This window comes from Pleurodeles waltl, chromosome 6, assembly GCF_031143425.1.
Source record: "Pleurodeles waltl isolate 20211129_DDA chromosome 6, aPleWal1.hap1.20221129, whole genome shotgun sequence".
NCBI classification, from domain to species: domain Eukaryota; kingdom Metazoa; phylum Chordata; class Amphibia; order Caudata; family Salamandridae; genus Pleurodeles; species Pleurodeles waltl.
Window position 1 is genome coordinate 1,205,353,836 of NC_090445.1, and position 20,539 is coordinate 1,205,374,374.

At 45.4% G+C, this 20,539-nt stretch overlaps 1 long non-coding RNA gene across 3 annotated transcripts in view; it reads left to right on the top strand.

The window, feature by feature from the left end:
• Window positions 1-20,539, top strand: part of LOC138300756 (uncharacterized) — a 409,302-nt gene that overhangs the window by 255,614 nt on the left and 133,149 nt on the right. For all 3 annotated transcript variants that reach the window (XR_011204999.1, XR_011204998.1, XR_011205000.1), the window contains one exon: window positions 11,028-11,227. This is a non-coding gene — a long non-coding RNA (uncharacterized lncRNA). The remainder of the gene's footprint in view (window positions 1-11,027; window positions 11,228-20,539) is intronic.

Below are 20,539 nucleotides of genomic sequence, written 5' to 3' on the forward strand. Positions count from 1 at the left end.
ACTTCGGCCCGAAATTCAGGAGCATGGTCCATTTTTTGTACCACAGCCCTTGGGCGCAGGTTAATGGTATTCTATCAGATCCTGTCCCGATCAGGCGGCGGACACGTCAGGAATGCCCCCTCTCCCCCTTACTGTTTGCCCTGGCCATCGAGCTGCTGGCCTGCCTCCTCTGTGGTGACCTGTTGATCGGCGGTTGAAGGTGGGGGACGAGCCCTGAAGACAGGGTGTCCTTATGTGCGGACGATGTCCTGGTGTTCCTGGGGCACCCCAGTGCTCGGGACCTCACTGCCTTGTGCTCCATTAAGCTGTATGGTGAGCCCTCAGGCTATGCTAAAACCCCTGGAAGTCACTGTTGGTGGAGGTACAGGGCACAGCGTGGAGGGGACTGGTGCCCAGACATCCCGGTAAAGCCAATGCCTTCATATACTTCGGTGTTCATCTCTCCCCGTCCCGGATTTGGCATGGCAATTGAACTTCCAGACCCTATCATGTGCTCTGAGGGAAGACTTGGCCTGCTGGAGTCGTTTGCCTCTGAACCCATTGGGTCGCAACTCCGTCTTCAAAATGATCTGCCTCCCATGCTATTTGTATGTCCTGACAAACTTCCCCTACTTGGTGGCCCACGCCTGGTGCCGATCCCTCACCTCCAAGCTCACCTCCTTTATATGGGGGGGAGGGTGCCACCGTGTGGCCTTTTGCTCCACATAGAAATCTTCATATGAGGGTGGATTGGGAGTGCCGGACCTCTACGTCTACTACTGCTCAGTTGGTTCTGGTCAACAAGTGGTTTATTGGGGGATGGGATAACCTGGCCTACCACTTGGAGCTCGGTCATTTTGGATTCGAGTGCCTGCTGGGTTGTTGTATGGTGGTCTGGTCCCCCAGACGGCCCCTGATTGCACATGGGTGACGGTGCAGTGTTGACGGACAGCTCTGAGGTTGAAGGGCTGGGACCAAAGCCTCACCAGCTGACACCCCTGTGACATGGAACGTGGTTGCAGCAGGTGTCCCGACTGGAGGACTTTAGGCAAAGGGACGCCATTGGAATTACCTACCTGGGTAATGTTTGCACTGGTGATACTCTGATGTCCTTTCAGCAGCTGAGGGAGCAATATGCCCTTTCCAACTCCTAGTTTATTCGCCTCCTTCAGATGTGCCAAGCCCTGTGGGCCCACCTGTCGTCTAATTTCTCTCTCCCTGATTACAACCTGTTTGAGGCTAAACTTTTATCGGGGCGCTTGGGCATGGGTGCCATTACCGAGATCTACCGATCCTTGTTTACTAACGTACCGGATGGCTTCGCCAGGGTGCAGGACAGGTGGACTGCCTGGGTGGGAGAACTGGACGAGGGTGATTGGAGAGAGACCTAGCTAGTACCATTTCCTCCAGATTAGGAATTGTCCAGATAAATTACTTTCAAATGACATACGCCCGTCGACCCCTCCTGCCTGTATGAGATGTGGTCAACTTGGGGCGCACCTGTTGCTCGTAGCATGGGAGTGTCTGGAGATGCGTCCATTCTGGGTCGGGGTGGAGCGGGAGATCTCGGAGGTCCTTGGGTGTGAATTGAATGTGAGGGTGGAGCTGGTCGGCCTTCTGGAGGAGCTGTGGGGCTGAGAGCGGACCGAATATTCATAGGGGTCGCCTGCCTGGTGGCCAAGAGAGACATTGCACAGCTTTGGAGAAGACCGGTGGTGCTGTCAATTTCGAAGTGGCGAACCGGACTGTACGAGGAGACGCGTACTCGCGTTGTGCTGCTCCGTACCGATAACGCCATTCATACGGCCATTCACACGGCATAATCTTTACTTCAGAGCTGAATCAAACAGATGGATTTATTTTCTATCCTTACTGATTTGGGACGAAGACAGCATTAACCATGACCGTTGGTGTATTAACAGTCGGCTAACATGAAATTTCAGAGATTGGTCCAATCAAAAGCCCTGAAGAAGTCGTTTGGGATTTTAAAAAGGAGACTTCCCTGACGAAACACGTGTTGGCAGAGAATTTTTCACCAATCTGCAATAATTGTATTCAAATATAATTTCAGGCAGAGAATTTGTCATTAATTTGTAACAACTGTATCAAAACATTAAATATGGCAGAGAATTTTTCACCAATCTGCAATAATTGTATTCAAATATAGTTTCAGGCAGAGAATTTGTCATTAATTTGCAACAACTGTATCAAAACATTAAATATAAATTCAACACAATTTGTTGTAATTTTCGATTGTTCTTCAACTTCAATGTCTAACTTGCTGTTCCAAACCCTAGTGTAATTTGGATTATGTATTGTCTAACATTTGTAAATAATTTTCTTTGATGAGAGAGTTGCCACGCATTGTGTTTTCTTTGTGTACTTGGTCTTTGACCTTGAGGGATTGGGTGTTTCCCTTGTGTTGGCACCTTTCATCTTTGAACACTAACTGTTTCGATAGAGGATCCCGAGCGCCCACTTAACCCTAACATAACACCCCTTTCTGATAGTATGGCGAACTGGACTGGACTGCTGCTCCCAACTAGAAAAGCCAATCTACGAGGGGTGGGACTGTCCCCAAAAATATGGGGGCAATGGCAGGCTCACCGGGGGCTGCCTTTTTGAACAGTGTTCTTATGTTTTATTTGGAGAAAAGGGGAGGTTTATTAATTGTGGGAAGGTACTGCCCTGCCTTTTTTAATGGTGACGATCATGTACTCATTGTCATGTCTTTGTTTTCCTATTTCTTTCTGTTCTCACACTTAAACAAAATAAAATTGGTTACACAATCCAAAAAGGGGTCTTACATTTCAACTCGAATAGCCCCAAAGCATCATGATAAATGCAGTCATTAGAATGAATTTGAATAATATTTCAAAAAGTCTTTCCCCATAAATGGGTTCAGCAAGTGCTGTAACGTTGTAGAAAGTTTTTCAACATAAGTTGGTGCGGCGAATGCCGTGTCTCCGGACACGTGTTTCTGGCTTTTGCCCGTCATCAGCGGAGAGCAAAGTGTGGCAGACGGGGTTGCTTGAAATGCCACCTAAATGTTTTCTCAGGTTTTTGTACCACTCAGTAGGCGCACAGGTGCTTCACCAGAGCTCGTCAGTTCAAAGGCTCACGGGAGCCGTTAAATACACAATCCAAAAAGGGAGCACCCTGTCTTACATTTCAGCTCAAATAGCCCCAAAGCATCATGATAAATGCAGTCATTAGAATGAATTCGAATAATATTTCAAAAAGTCTTTCACCATAAATAGGTGCAGCAAGTGCTGTAACGTTGTAGAATCAGTAATGCATCAGAGAATTTCTTGACAATAACAAGATTTCACTTCAGAGAGAAATATTCTTGATAAACAAATTGGAAACATTGATGCCAAGGGGACTCAATGACCGTATGGAATACAGTTGTTTTCTTTAGTTTGTTATCATGTGTTATTTTCTAATGTATTTCATACATATCTCAAGCCGATCTCCGTTATTATTTTTTTAACTGATGTGATCAGTTATATTGACATGAGTTTATCGAATTTTGTTTTTCACTACTTCTGACATTTACAGGTCAGCGCTTGTTCTGCATTCTGAGTCTTTTGTACCACCATGGTGATTGCAGTTTTCAGGGGTATTTATTGGTGCGGTTTTGTTTTAGATTCTCAGGTCACTTTGTTTTCATTTGATTGGCCCTGATGCCTTGGGCACTGTGGCATTTGGATATTTGTGGTGATATTTTGTAGGAGTGAGTAGTTTGTTAGTTTGCTTTTCCTGTTAAATCATGGTGGCCGTATTTTGTTTTTACCGCTCTTTGTTTTAACCCCTTAACTGCTGGGCCTTCCCACCCCCCCCCCCCCCCCCCCAGTGCTGAGCCCTTTTTTGGCAATTTAGGGTAGTTCGCACTTAGGCCTTCATAACGTTTTGTCCACATAAGCTATCCACGCCAAATTTGTGTCCTTTTTTCCCAACATCCTAGGGATTCCAAAGGTGCCCAGAGTGTGTTCCTCTGGAGGAGACCAGGAAATTAGCCAAAATACAGCTAATTCTTTTTTTTTTTCTTCGGAAAAATGGGAAAAAAGGCTTGCAGTAGCATGTGGTTTTTCCCCTGAAAATGGCATCAACAAAGGGTTTGTGGTGCTACAATCACCATCTTCCCAGCTTTCAGGAACAGGCAGACCTGAATCAGAAAACCACATTTTTCAACACAATTTTCTCATTTTACTGAGACATACCCCATGTTTCCTGTTTTTTGTGCTTTCAGTCTCCTTCCAGTTAGTGAGGGAAATGGGTGTGAAACCAGTGCTGGATCCTGGACAGCTAAACATTTCCGAAAAATTCAGAATTCAGCAAGGGGTCATTTCTGTGGATCCTTCAAGGTTTTCCTACAAAAAGTAACAGCTAAAATAAAAATTTATTGAAATTGAGCTGAAAAAAACAGCCATGTTTCTCCACGTTTTACTCTGTAACTTTTTCCTGCGATGTCAAATTTTCAAAAGCAATATACTGTTACATCTGCTGGACTCTTCTGGTTGCGGAATATATAGGGCATGTAAGTGCACCTAGGTACCCTGGGCCAATAAATGAGCTGCACATTGATGTGGGTTTTCATTGTATACTGGGTATACAGCAATTCATTTGGTGAAATATAAAGACTGAAAACTAGGTATCAAGGAAACCTTTGTATTTCCAAAATGGGCACAAGGTAAGGTATTGAGAAGCAGTGGTTATTGGCGTATCCCTGAATTCTGGGGTCCCCATACTAGTATGTGAATTACAGGGCATTTCTCAAATAGAAGTCTTTTTTTACACACTATCTCACATTTGGAAGGACAAAATGTAGAGAAAAACAAGGGACAATAACACTTGTTGTGCTGTTCTGTGTTCCCACAAGTCTTCTGGTAAAAATGGTACCTCACTGGTGTGGGTAGGCCTACTCCCCGTGACAGAAAGCGCAACATGGACACGTCACATTTTTACATTGAAATCTGACGTGTTTTTTTGGAAAGTGCATAGCTGTGGTCTTTGGCCTCTAGCTCAGCCGGCACTTAGGGAAACCTACCAAACCTGTGCATTTTTTTAAACTAGACACCTAGGAGAATCCAAGATGGGGTGACTTGTGGGTCTCTCACCAGGTTCTGTTACCCAGAATCCTTTGTAAACCTCAGAATTTGGCCCAAAAACAATTTTTCCTCACATTTCAGTGACAGAGAGTTCTGGAATCTGAGAGGAGCCACAAATTTCTTTCCACCCAGCATTCCCCCAAGTCTTACGATAAAAATTGTACTCACTTATGTTGGTAGGCCTAGTGCCTGCGACAGGAAATGCCCCAAAACACAATGTGGACACATCACATTTTTCCATTGAAAACGGACATGTTTTTTGCAAAGTGCCTAGCTGTGGATTTTGGCCTCTAGCTCAGCTGGTACCTAGGGAAACCTAGCAAACCTATATATTTTTGGACACTAGATACCTAGGGAAATTCAGAATGGGGTGACTTGTGGGGCTCTCACCAGGTTCTGTTACCCAGAATCCATTGCAAACCTCAAAATTTGGCCACAAAAACCCTTTTCTCTCAGATTTCGGTGCTGCAAAGTTCTGGAATCTGAGAGAAGCCACAAACTTCCTTCCACCCAGCATTCCCCCAAGTCTTCCGATGAAAATGGTACCTCACTTATGTTGGTAGGCCTAGTGCCTGCGACAGAAAACACCCCAAAACGCAATATGGACACATCAAATGTTTACATTGAAAACTGAAGTGTTTTTTGGAAAGTGCCTAGCTGTGAATTTTGGTCTCTAGCTCGGCCGGTACCTATGAAGACCTACTAAACTTGTGCATTTTTTTAAAACTAGACACCGAGGGGAACCCAGGATGAGGTAACTTGTGGCACTGTCACCAGGTTTGTTACCCAGAATCCTTTGAAAACCTCAATATTTGCCAAAAAAACACTTTTTCCTCACATTTCAGTAATAGAAAGTTCTGGAATCTGAGAGGAGCCACAAATTTCCTTCCACCCAGCATTCCCCCAAGTCTCCCGATAAAAATAGTACCTCACTTGTGTGGGTAGACCTAGTGTCCGTGTGAGGAATAGATCACACAACTGTCAATATTGGTCCTTAAATGAGGACAACTGTTGACCCTGGGGTGATCCATTCCTGACGCAGGCACTAGGTACAGGGATTCAAGTGAGGTTGCGTTTTTATCAGGATAGGTGGGGAAACACTGGGTGGTAGGAATTTTGTGGATCCCAGCATATTCCTGTAGTTTTTAATCAACATTTCAGCTTTGCAGGGTATTCTGGGTAAGAAAACTTTGGGGGATTCACACAAGTCACACCTCTGTGGACTCCCCTGGATGTCTAGTTTCCATAAATGTCTGGGTTTGGTAGGTTTCTCTATATGGCCGTTGAGCCCAGGACCAAAAACGCAGGTACTTGCCTTACAAAACGAGGCTGTTTTGCGATAGATAATTTTGATGTCTCGACAATACGATTTGGGTGGTGGAATTTGGGGCTGAACTAAATTGGGAAGCTCCCAAGAGAGCACTCTCTCTGTGCTTGCAGCCGCATTGACCTGCTCTCTGTGTTGGGTTAACCTGCCATTGTCCCGCTGCACAGACTGTGCTTGCGAAGGGACAGCAGGACTGTCCTCATAATCACTGGAAGAGAAGTTATCGAATAGGACTCCTTGGACTGAAAAATCACTCCCAGAGTCTGTGCCATTGCCTTATCCCTCAGATGCTGTCTCTCTATCTGCTGTCTTAGTCTCTGATCCTACGTCAGAGGTGTCCTCTATAACCCGAGATAGGGCTTGAGCAGCATTCATCCGAAAGATGTCATCTCTGCTACTGGCTAAACTGTTGCTCTAAAACACTAGCCTATGTAGACAGTAATAAAATTGCTGGTGTGTCTGTGTGTGATACCTGCAACAGTAGAGGTCACCTTACCTTCGCTTCTTCCCTCAATCAGCATGTTCTCTCAAGATACTACAAAAAACAAAAAAGACACCCTATTACATCACATACCAATTCTCACAGTCTTTAGTGCCTCCAGCGCCCAGCCCAACAATTATTATTGGTTCTCCCACTCCCATTAACTCCTCCTCCGACTCCCTCACTACCACCCAGCAAAAGTGCATTTCATCTCTCCATAGCCCCCCTTGTACATATATTTCATTTGTATTTTTGTATTATAGTTCAGGTAATGGCTGGCTTTACTACTCCACTCAGCTATTCACATATAATACAGTTTTGATCCTTTCAGTAGGCATGTAAACCTTCAGCGCTACTTTATGGCATCAAAACTGCCACTAGACAAAAGTCAGATCCTTTTCTAGCAGAAACATAATCACAAGAGTTACTTGACTTTTTTATTGCTGCCTAAAAGCTACAGTTGAAATGCGTCAGTTGAAGTATGTGCATACCTTTGAAGACGCAAGCTGCAACTGCAAGAGATCTGGTGGCGAATAAATAACTAAATATATATATATATATATATATATATATATATATATATATATATATATAAAGAAATTACTTTTATATGTGGGTGTGGTTTTTCTGGGGACTGGTCGCAGCCCCCTGGGAAGCCACACATGTTGACAAAAGTGATCGATGTCTAGATAGATATCTATCTATATATATATATATATATAGATATATATCTATCTATCTATCTATATATATATATATATATATATATATTTTCTTTTTTTTTTTTAAACCGCTGTATGGTTTCCTTTGGGGTCATAGTGGCCCCAGGGAAACATTACAGCTGTTAAAAAAGGTTATTGCTCCCACAGAGGGTGGCCCTGCTCATGGGCAACCCCCAGTCAATTTATAAAAAAAAAAAAAGTTTTTTTTTTTTTACACTCCAGGGGTAATAGGAAATATGCCCCGGGAGGGGGCGGCCCATTTCCTGAGGGGGCCGACCCCCCCCAAGTGAAATCACTGGTGTCTAGTGGGGTTTCCTGGCCAGAAAACCGGTTCAGGAAGGCTTTGTTTGAAAGGGGAGATTCTCCTCTTTCAAACGAGGCCTTCTCGGACGTCGGGAAGGCCGTTTGGGCCTGTTTTTCCCCACAGGAGAAGGAAGCGGCTGCAAGACCACTTCCTGCTCCGGTGGAGAAAACAAACCGAGACATCGTCACAAAGAGGCAGGCACTGGGTTGGGGGGGGGACACAGAAGATCTTCTGTGTCTCCCGGGGGATTTTTTAACACCCTCCCTGGTGTCGGCCACTGGTTGTAACCCGCACCAGGGCGGTAGTGGACGACGCCCGCACTAATGAGGTTAAAATTGTTTTAGACTTGTTGAGTCCTCTCTTTATTTCAGGTTTTCCTCAAGAGGGTGTGTGTGCGTGTGTGTGTGAGATAGATATATATATATATATATATATATATATATATATATATATATGATCAACAAGGATCTTCTATGAACGATGTTGTGCCGTTTTTACTTTGATACTTTGACATTTCCATTGTTTAAAATTCAGTTAGTTAACCTTTTTTGAGGTTTTTGATTTTTGTGATGCATACTATGGAGTGTAATTCTTACATGATGATTTTCATATCTGCTTGTCTCGATTTTTAATCCGGTTTCATTATTTTTTTTCCCCTGACGAAGGACCATGCCCGAAATGCATTGGGATTAAGTTCATATTGGTATTTAACATTCACAACTGGCAACATGTTGTGAGCTAATCATGTAATTGGCATAAATGGACAGCTACTACTTATACCTACATTCAAACGGAAATTAAATGAGATTAATTGAATTAATGAACCTTGGAGTCACATTGATTAAAATTAACAATCAGCTGGAGTATTGATGTCATAACCCTGATTGAGACATTGGAAGTTGTGCCTTTAGGGGATGCTTTCCCCTATTTAGAGAAGCACTATTGCCAACGTCAACAGCAGCACCCATCCCCCTCAGCAAGACTGCTGTACGGTCCCCATCCTCAAAGATACACTGGGACGGTAGACAGTACCCTAATTAAAATGACTCACAGAGGGTATTAAGGCACTGGTCCATCACCCAATGCCCTACTGCCCACTTTGCCAATCTGTTCTTGGAAACTGGTCAGTTTGACTGCTCCACTAGATGCTCCTTAATAGAAATACAAGCCCAGCAGAGGAAAGAGGCCATATGGCAGCCCTACCAGGTGCTCATGAATGGAAAAAGTTGCCCGGCTGAAGGACAATCCTTGCCATGCATCAGGGGTTATACTAATACATTTTAGTAATGTTATCCGCATCACTGCCCTTAAATAAGCCCAGCCCTGCCAAGTTTCCCAGGTCGATGCATGATGTAGTGCACCATTCTAGTTTTTTTCTTTGAGTTCTGGGATTTGTATACTTGTTTTTTTCCATTATAAAACAAGACTACAACTCCCAGAATGCAAGGAAAACACCTGGAGTGGCCCTGGGAAACGTGGCAGCTAAACCGAGCCCCTGAGCATTAGCGTATACCATGTGTGCCTCTGTCCTTAACAATTCTGGACTAGACAGTATCGTATGTGGATCCTTGGGGTCTGTGCCTTGCCTGTGACAATGCAAGGTCTGATTGGCCAATGGCAGACACACTCAGAAGGCGGGTGGCAGTTTTGTTTTTCCTTTCCGCACCTTCTGCTACCACACTGGCTGAGTTAGTCTACGTCTCACCTTTTGTGAGCCAGAGCCCAGCACTGAGTGGTGAGTACAGCACAGATGTTGCTTTGTCACCTGACACCATCAAATGACAGAATCAGGTGCTCGAAATTGTTGGGATCCTGTGCGCAGCATAATGTGAAAAAAGTCTGTGCTAAACTGCTATTAGAAAAAGACCACATGAAAGGTTGTGCTGATAAAAAAGAGCATACGTCTGAGTTAATTTTTGTGTGAGCCAATCTGCTGCAGTGTACCATGTTGATACAAATGTGCACCTGTTTGTTCTGAAAGCAATGACTTTGTTCTATTTTAGTTTCCATTTATCCGATCTGATTTTTTGTGATCTTGCTAAACTGTTGTGTCACAGCAAGTGAACCAGCTGTGCAGTGACGGTGCACTGTAGCGTATGTTATTGATGTTTAAGTGGGTCTGATTTTACAGTGGGAATCATGATCCTTTAATCTTTCACTTTAGCCAGAAAACTATTTAGCATTAAAGTGTATTCCCAGATTCTGTCTGCATGAACCCCACGCCTTACTCCTGTGCAGGACTGTGAAGAATTGACAAAATGACTGCAGAAGAAATTTGAATAAAGTTGTTAGGCTCAGGTTCTGCTGTGGACCAGAACTAAAGCAGTTTACTTTCTGAAATATTGTTTTGCCCTTAAGGCTTAACTTGTGTTCAGATTAGTGTTAATATTGAAAAGGTTGATGTTGATGTGCACAATGATACATTCATATATAAAAACGAAATCACATCATTATTATCAGATTCACCCATTAGGAACTCTCCATCAACCCAGACTCAGAAATAGGTGGTCAGGCAGGATCTGAGACTCAAGCCTGAGGTTACTCATTGACGGGTCACAGGCGGGGTGACACCTAGCCTGCAGACAAATGTGTGAACAGGAAACTCAGATCAATCTCACAGATCGGCGCAGCAACACCCCAGTGGTCCAAAGAGATTGGCCCCAATAAAGCATACATGACCAGAGGGGTGTGCGTGTTCCCAAAATACCATAAAGTCAGATTCCACATGAAGTTAGGAACACTCATCCAATCAGAAAACAACACACATAATAATACCCCAGCAATCACACGCCCCTCGTGCTGAATATCTGGCCACATTACCCACTGGCCTTCGTTGTGTCCACGCAAGGTCGAGGCCCACCTGCATTTGTTATCAGGGACCTTATTTTGAGTCCAAGACAAGGGCCCACATTATTTACCTAAAAAGGAATGCTGACATTGTTTTATGATGTCCAAAGAAAATGTATAAAACACAGCTCAGAGTGATTGTGCTGCGAGACAGTCCTCAGACCCCATTTCTGTAACAGTTCTCCCTGCCGCAGTGTTTAATTAAACCAACTGTTCCTGTTTTGCCAAATGCTTCCTTTCTTTTGTTTTTTTCAAGATAAATTCACATTTGAGCAACATATGGCGAGCCAGATAGGAGCTGATTGGTACCTCGGACTTGACTGCAGCCGAAGGAAGGGGACCCCACTCAGATGGATTCACATTTGCGCAACAAAGGAGGTGAACAGGTGCTGCAATTGATTGGAAGTTCTCTTGAATCAGCGGGGTGGAGGTCCATCCTGAAGCCACCGTTCGAGGGTGAGAGATTACATTGGTGCCTTTGTCCTCGCGTTTGTCAAACTAGGAAGAAGTGTAAAAATGTAACCAGAGTGCCCTGCTACTGACATAAATCTGGCATGTTACCAATATTATGTGTCCGAAATGAGTAGTCACAAGGCTGCCTCAGAGGCAATCCTTTGGAGGTCCCCTTTTTTTGATAGACAGCATGCAAGGAAAGGTGTATGTTTGTCACTTGGACTGCTGGGTGTCACACAGATGATACTCCTATCCCCTGGGTGTGATACAGGGTTGAGCCCTTACTGCTTGGACTGCTGGGTGTAACATGCATGGGCCCTGGGTGTGATAGGGCTGGCACATCAATCTTATTATATAGTCTAAAAGAGTTTTCTCAATGCTACTGGTTTCTTAACACTGTTGGTATCTTAAAGAAGTGAGAGGTGTTGTTTGCTTGGACAGCTGGCCGTCACACAGATGGTATGCCTGACCCCTGAGTGTTATATAGTGTGTAAGTCAGATTCTGGCAAAACATACTTGAATCTGGGAGATTAGGTGTAGCATGTGTGTGGCCAAGAAAGGGCATGTGGTTGTCGAGTTATTCCTTTTACTGCATAAAATATTATCTTTGTCCCAGAGCCGATATTGACAGACTATCAGGTTCACTTATTCCCGTGTACCAAGCAGAGCTTCCCCTGGTCACAGGATAGCATGCGGTAGCAGCGGTTCTACGGTATTTGTGACAGTCATCATTTTTTCTCCGTCAGTTTTTTCTTAATTATTGTTGAAAAATTATATATCTTTGATGTTGTGGTGCTGGTAAATTAATCCCACTGTATTTTGTCTTGAGTATTGTGGTATGTCGATGACTCAATGTGCCATATGAAGGTGTTGCTATTTCTCACAATCGCTATTTAGTACCACAGTAAAGTTGCTAGTTATTGCCAAATTTCATAATGTTTGAATTTACAATTGCACTTTATTCCAGGTTGGTACCCATCATATGCGTTGCTGTTTGTGTTTGTGAAATGTTCATGTTGATGTACCTGTAAATAATGCTGAGCTCATAGTAAAATATTCAGAGCTAGCAATCCCCATGTATATATTTCCCCAGGGCCAGAGTAGAACTTAAAGCTCCCTAAAACCAAAAAAGCTAGAAGTATATCTTTCCCCTAAAAAACTGCCCAATTTATCATGGAGTCACCACTAAAACACATGCAAACCAGGTTCTCCACACAGGGCAAAAGAAGGACAGGAGATAAGCACTATTAGAACTATGGGTCATCTTCGAGGAGGCCTAGACTGATAATCCTCTCCCACAATCAGCAAACAAGGCGTCCACACCTCCCCTGCCAGATGCAGGAATAGAGATGCTCTCCCCGATGCCTACTAACTCCGTATTAGTTTACACCAATCCTCCGGTTCAGAGAGCTTGAAGGTCCCCTTCCGAACAACGAACTGTTAGGTTCAGGCATGACAGTCTAACATGCAAGCAGGCCCAGGCAATCCCAGCACCACCCTAGTCCAGGGCTAGAGCTCCCTGAAGTTTGATTCCCCCGTCCGTTGTGTTCAGCCCAGTGCGTCATTTGAACCTCAGTGGCATGGAGAACATGCATTCACAGTGGTTTCAGTGAACACACTTGAGTGACAGAGAGATTTATAGCAGTTCTAGACAGTGACACAACTAGTGGGAGTGAGGGAAGGTATCAAATCCCTCTGGGATCCGAGGACGAGGGGGGAGCCACAGGGTTTGCTCAGGTAGTTGAAGAAACAACAGAAAGCGCGTTTGACGGCAAGTCCCAACCAAAAAGAACAACACATAGCTCAGAAGGAAGGAAGCAACCTAAGTGAAATTTAGAGAAAAGGCACGAAATAAGGAGAGAGAGAAAGAGAGAGAGAGAGAGAGAACACCATGGAAGAACAAGGAGAAAGTAGAGCGGCGCGCCCTCCACCTGAGGAGAACAGGGATAGGTATAGAGCACCGTTTGGGGAAGAGTCTGAGGCAGAACTAGAGGTGAGGCTTTTGTCTGAGATCTGAGCTTGACCAGATTGTCAACGTAGGAGAGGGGCTGACCAGAAAATAAGAGACCAGAGTAGCTTGGTGCAAACTCAGCTTAGACACAGGAGAACCAAGATGGCACCTTTGCTTGCACACAAGAGTAGCAGGGACAAAGATGTCCGCTACTGCTCCTGAACGCGCAGGACAGACAAACTGACCCCGTGAGAGATAATAGCCAGATAGGAGGCAAGATCTTTGCGCAGCCAGTTTGTCACATGCTATCCTGCCGGACCGATGGAAGAGACCAGTACAATAGACCCTGGTCAGAGGAGGGATCCTTTAAACAAGAGGACATGGCCGTTGTTGGAGACTGCACCAGACATGGATGTGGAGATCCCAAGTGGAATTTTCCCTGCATGCAGGATTGTCTAAGAAGATGGGAACGTTATGTTAGGGAGAAACCAGTGGAGCTAGCCAAAGCTAATATATACCCGCTGCTGTAGAAGGGCACATCAGGGACCATCTATGTGCCATGGGCTCAGATGGAAACAGAAGGGCTAAGGATCACATTGCCACCATTGGTGGATGGGGCAGGGAAATTGATCCTATGTTTTGAGAAGAACACCGTGGGAAGAAATGTTGTGAAAGGCGATGTCAAAAGTCTGCTAAGTAGTCTTATCAGGGAGCAGACTAAACGCCGAGTTCACCCAAGTTCACATCCCAGCAATCACGCTGACAAACCCCCAGCATGACAGGACCACATTCAATTCATACAGGCACCAGATATGAGGGAAATGTTCCCTGACCTCCCAGATGTAGGAGGGCTAATGGCAGAAACTATGAAACCTGAGGAGACCATAACTAATTTTCTGGATAGGATGAGGGAACAATGGGGACAAGAGACAGGACAGCCATTGACCGATATGGGCCCCCAGGTCGCATTCTTTTACAATGTCCTCGAAAAGGGGGTGCATACTGAAATACAAAATGGTTTGGACAGCGTAGTGGGGCTAGACACCAAACCCTGGTGGGAGATACAAGCTCACATACTGCATTATCACAAAAGGAAAAAAGAAAAGGACAGGGAAAGACAAAAGCAAGCCCAGAGAGAAACTGCTAAGTTGGTCCAAAACAAATTGAAAAAGACTGTTCTCGGAGGGGCTGCATTGGCTGTGAGCGTGCAAATGGCACCAGTTTTGAAGGGAGCTCCACTGCAAAACCCCAGATGGTTTCAACTTAGTTACAATGGTGGAAACTAGGGAGGTTGGCAGCAGCCATACCATAGAGAATGTTAATATTGCCAATGAATGGACCACGTGGCCAACAGATGCATGCTAAAGGCATATCACGAACAGAGGTAGATGAGCTTGGGCCAGTCCCACAAAATATCCATCTACAAAACCAAGCCCAGGGACATCCAAATGCACCTAACACTCAACCGCAGGGAAGTAGATCCACCACCACACCACCACAACAAGGGTCTGGTAATTGGACAAACACTTGGCAACAGCAACCAGACAGGGAACCCACCCCAGCAAGGACGGGGCAACAACCACTGCACTGTAACTGTTAGGTGAAGTAATGCTTTCACACAAATCCGGAATCCAAATGTGAAGGACGTTAGAACACCCAATGTAAAGCATCCATTTCATGCACACCTCAAAAGTGTTTGGATTTGTTTTAAACCTATTAAAACAAATCATCATGCAGAAGTACAAACAATGGGCTTTCAAAATTACTAAAATATATTTTAAAATGCCTGTACAGTTGGGTTAGCTATTTAGTCAGTCAGAAGGAAAATTAATTGTAAGACAAACTGACGTTTGACCTCTGTCTATGAACACATAGCAAATGTGACAAGAACAAGATTTAAAGGCGTCTTTATTGCTCTGTCGCTTTCTGACTGAACACGACACCTGTTCTTTGTCAAATCAATAGAAGGGGCAAGTAGATCCTAAAAATAGCTTGACCTGATAAAATATGACTCACTATAGCAAGTGGGCAAGTTGAAATTTCAAAGCATGCTCACTAGAGTCCGTCATTCAGGGTGTCTGCAGAAGCCTAGGCCCCACTCTGCTGTTGATCCCCCAGATTGGTGCTGGCTGGCCACACCCCAGGGGGAGGGCAGTCTGACGAGGCGGACATGACGAAAATGTGGTCCTAGGAAGAGGGGGGGCTGGGGAAAAGAGAGCCCGAAAAGATCCATCACAACTCTGAGCAAGAATAGAATGCAGAAATATTCCCATTCCCCTTATCAGGCCTAGCAATCAGCCAACACACAAGACCTTACACCCACCATCTGGAGGAAGCAATAATTCCGGTCTTGGACATCGCAATATCAGAGGCACATGGGGTTGTGGAAAAACTCTCTGACCCCTTCTGGTTCACAATTGAGATAAAAGATCATGTGAAGATCTAGAGAAGTGCCCAAAGACCAATGAAAAAGAAGCCCAAAGCTAGCCCTAAAGAAGTCTCTAGAAAAAGGGCATAGTCAAGACACATGGTGCCACTAGGGAGGGTCATGTTGCACGCCACATGCCTGAACTAGAGGGGTATACATGTGAACTCAGGGCACGTTGTGATCACCAAACAATGTTCAGTTGCAAAAGGCCTCCTCTTTATACATCTTCCCGTGCATGTGTAGGTCGAAAGACACTGCCTGCACTGATGGCACCCCCATGCACACACTAGGAGGGATAGTATACTGGAGGGTTGGCAATGTCCACAGAGCACTAGTTAATGACTAATTCACCCTCATACTCACAAGATCACCCCATAAAAAATGCTTTACTGCCATACACCCACTCAGGAGGGCCCAACAACCCATAAAATGTAATGTGTCCATGAACAATAACACACTTTTTCAATATAGATAACCCGAGTGGGGCCACCTTTCAGTGCCTCACTAAAATTGTGCAAATCTAGTGTGGAAGAAGCACACCGCAGTAGGCGCAAACATGCTTTACTAGTTTCAAGAGGTAGCCCCTGAAAAAGCAAAATGCCTTCTCCACCTATACCTATGTAGTATTACAGCCAATATTCAACCCATTGAGTAGTAGTGAATTTGATCCAATATGAGTCCTATACTATTTAAGACCCTCTCCAGAATATTATATTGCATAGAAAGAGGCTATTTCTTAAATAAATCTCATGACACAATTACCTTTTTATACTTATGATAATGTGTCACACATGATGTAGAAATTTCACACATAATCACACTGCAGAATGGGAAATATCACACATAAGCTAAATGAAAACTTGACATTGAACTTCACTCTGACCTCTGCAGGCGTATGGCCGTAACTCCAATTATTTTACAACAGGGTGGGGCAGAGGCAATTTTCTTTTTAACTTTAGTTTTCAAACAGTGAAACGCACAAAAATGATGTGTTTAGGTTAACATGTTCTGGGCACAAAGAGTAAATGAACTGTATGAAATAATAATTTGCAATGAATGGAGTGTCAATTTTTAACTGCTTTCAGCTGTAAAACCCAAGCTGTCAGTATCCCATATTATATGGTGCTACTTTGATGCCTATGTGTTAAAGCCTTTCTTCAAATAAATATCTGGTGCAATTTGCGGAGATCATAAGGCAGTAAATAGATGTGCTTTGGTTCTGACAGCTCAAGCAGCCAATGCAGCCTAGATCTCACAACAGAACAGACACAAGTAAAGAATAGAGGGAAAGCACTCTTGCATTACAAATTCTCAGTTGTTTAATGCGATCACTGTACATGTATTGTGTGTAATCAGAGAGAACTGGAATTGAGTCCTGGCACAGGGGAGGATAGTGACTTTTGTATTACAGTGTCGTAATGTCCCAGCCTATAACTGAAAGCATTGTTGTAGGAAGTTGGCTCTGTATGTGCTATTTCAAAGTAAGGAATAGCATGCACAGAGTCCAAGGGTTCCCCTTAGAGGTAAAATAGTGGTAAAAATAGATAATACTAATGCTCTATTTTGTGGTAGTGTGGTCGAGCAGTAGGCTTATCCAAGGAGTAGTGTTAAGCATTTGTTGTACATACACATAGACAATAAATGAGGTACACACACTCAGAGACAAATCCAGCCAATAGGTTTTTGTATAGAAAAATATATTTTCTTAGTTTATTTTAAGAACCACAGGTTCAAATTCTACATGTAATATCTCATTCGAAAGGTATTGCAGGTAAGTACTTTAGGAACTTCAAATCATCAAAATTGCATGTATACTTTTCAAGTTATTCACAAATAGCTGTTTTAAAAGTGGACACTGCAATTTTCACAGTTCCTAGGGGAGGTAAGTATTTGTTAGGTTAACCAGGTAAGTAAGACACTTACAGGGTTCAGTTCTTGGTCCAAGGTAGCCCACCGTTGGGGGTTCAGAGCAACCCCAAAGTCACCACACCAGCAGCTCAGGGCCGGTCAGGTGCAGAGTTCAAAGTGGTGCCCAAAACACATAGGCTAGAATGGAGAGAAGGGGGTGCCCCGGTTCCGGTCTGCTTGCAGGTAAGTACCCGCGTCTTCGGAGGGCAGACCAGGGGGGTTTTGTAGGGCACCGGGGGGGACACAAGCCCACACAGAAATTTCACCCTCAGCAGCGCGGGGGCGGCCGGGTGCAGTGTAGAAACAAGCGTCGGGTTTGTAATGGAAGTCAATGGGAGATCTAGGGATCTCTTCAGCGCTGCAGGCAGGCAAGGGGGGGGTTCCTCGGGGAAACCTCCACTTGGTCAAGGGAGAGGGACTCCTGGGGGTCACTCCTCCAGTGAAAGTCCGGTCCTTCAGGTCCTGGGGGCTGCGGGTGCAGGGTCTCTCCCAGGTGTCGGGACTTAGGATTCAAAGAGTCGCGGTCAGGGGAAGCCTCGGGATTCCCTCTGCAGGCGGCGCTGTGGGGGCTCAGGGGGGACAGGTTTTTGTACTCACAGTCTTAGAGTAGTCCTGGGGTCCCTCCTGAGGTGTTGGATCGCCACCAGCCGAGTCGGGGTCGCCGGGTGCAGTGTTGCAAGTCTCACGCTTCTTGTGGGGAGCTTGCAGGGTTCTTTAAAGCTGCTGGAAACAAAGTTGCAGCTTTTCTTGGAGCAGGTCCGCTGTCCTCGGGAGTTTCTTGTCTTTTCGAAGCCGGGGCAGTCCTCAGAGGATGTCGAGGTCGCTGGTCCCTTTGGAAGGCGTCGCTGGAGCAGGATCTTTGGAAGGCAGGAGACAGGCCGGTGAGTTTCTGGAGCCAAGGCAGTTGTCGTCTTCTGGTCTTCCTCTGCAGGGGTTTTCAGCTAGGCAGTCCTTCTTCTTGTAGTTGCAGGAATCTAATTTTCTAGGGTTCAGGGTAGCCCTTAAATACGAAATTTAAGGGCGTGTTTAGGTCTGGGGGGTTAGTAGCCAATGGCTACTAGCCCTGAGGGTGGGTACACCCTCTTTGTGCCTCCTCCCAAGGGGAGGGGGTCACAATCCTAACCCTATTGGGGGAATCCTCCATCTGCAAGATGGAGGATTTCTAAAAGTCAGAGTCACCTCAGCTCAGGACACCTTAGGGGCTGTCCTGACTGGCCAGTGACTCCTCCTTGTTGCTTTCTTTGTTCCCTCCAGCCTTGCCGCCAAAAGTGGGGGCCGTGGCCGGAGGGGTCGGGCAACTCCACTAAGCTGGAGTGCCCTGCTGGGCTGTGACAAAGGGGTGAGCCTTTGAGGCTCACCGCCAGGTGTCACAGCTCCTGCCTGGGGGAGGTGTTAGCATCCCCACCCAGTGCAGGCTTTGTTACTGGCCTCAGAGTGACAAAGGCACTCTCCCCATGGGGCCAGCAACATGTCTCTGGTGTGGCAGGCTGCTGGAACTAGTCAGCCTACACAGACAGTCGGTTAAGTTTCAGGGGGCACCTCTAAGGTGCCCTCTGTGGTGTATTTTACAATAAAATGTACACTGGCATCAGTGTGCATTTATTGTGCTGAGAAGTTTGATACCAAACTTCCCAGTTTTCAGTGTAGCCATTATGGTGCTGTGGAGTTCGTGTTTGACAGACTCCCAGACCATATACTCTTATGGCTACCCTGCACTTACAATGTCTAAGGTTTTGTTTAGACACTGTAGGGGTACCATGCTCATGCACTGGTACCCTCACCTATGGTATAGTGCACCCTGCCTTAGGGCTGTAAGGCCTGCTAGAGGGGTGTCTTACCTATACTGCATAGGCAGTGAGAGGCTGGCATGGCACCCTGAGGGGAGTGCCATGTCGACTTACTCGTTTTGTCCTCACTAGCACACACAAGCTGGCAAGCAGTGTGTCTGTGCTGAGTGAGAGGTCTCCAGGGTGGCATAAGACATGCTGCAGCCCTTAGAGACCTTCCTTGGCATCAGGGCCCTTGGTACTAGAAGTACCAGTTACAAGGGACTTATCTGGATGCCAGGGTCTGCCAATTGTGGATACAAAAGTACAGGTTAGGGAAAGAACACTGGTGCTGGGGCCTGGTTAGCAGGCCTCAGCACACTTTCAATTGTAAACATAGCATCAGCAAAGGCAAAAAGTCAGGGGGCAACCATGCCAAGGAGGCATTTCCTTACACAACCCCCCCCCAAACGAAAGAGGATGAGACTAACCTTTCCCAAGAGAGTCTTCATTTTCTAAGTGGAAGAACCTGGAAAGGCCATCTGCATTGGCATGGGCAGTCCCAGGTCTGTGTTCCACTATAAAGTCCATTCCCTGTAGGGAGATGGACCACCTCAACAGTTTAGGATTTTCACCTTTCATTTGCATCAGCCATTTGAGAGGTCTGTGGTCAGTTTGAACTAGGAAGTGAGTCCCAAAGAGGTATGGTCTCAGCTTCTTCAGGGACCAAACCACAGCAAAGGCCTCCCTCTCAATGGCACTCCAACGCTGCTCCCTGGGGAGTAACCTCCTGCTAATGAAAGCAACAGGCTGGTCAAGGCCATCATCATTTGTTTGGGACAAAACTGCCCCTATCCCATGTTCAGAGGCATCAGTCTGCACAATGAACTGCTTAGAATAATCTGGAGCTTTTAGAACTGGTGCTGAGCACATTGCCTGTTTCAGGGTGTCAAAGGCCTGTTGGCATTCCACAGTCCAGTTCACTTTCTTGGGCATTTTCTTGGAGGTGAGTTCAGTGAGGGCTGTCACAATGGATCCATATCCCTTCACAAACCTCCTGTAATACCCAGTCAAGCCAAGGAATGCCCTGACTTGAGTCTGGGTTTTTGGAGCTACCCAGTCCAGAATGGTCTGGATCTTGGGTTGGAGTGGCTGAACTTGGCCTCCACCTACAAGGTGTCCCAAGTAAACCACAGTTCCCTGCCCTATCTGGCATTTGGATGCCTTGATAGAGAGGCCTGCAGATTGCAGAGCCTTCAAAA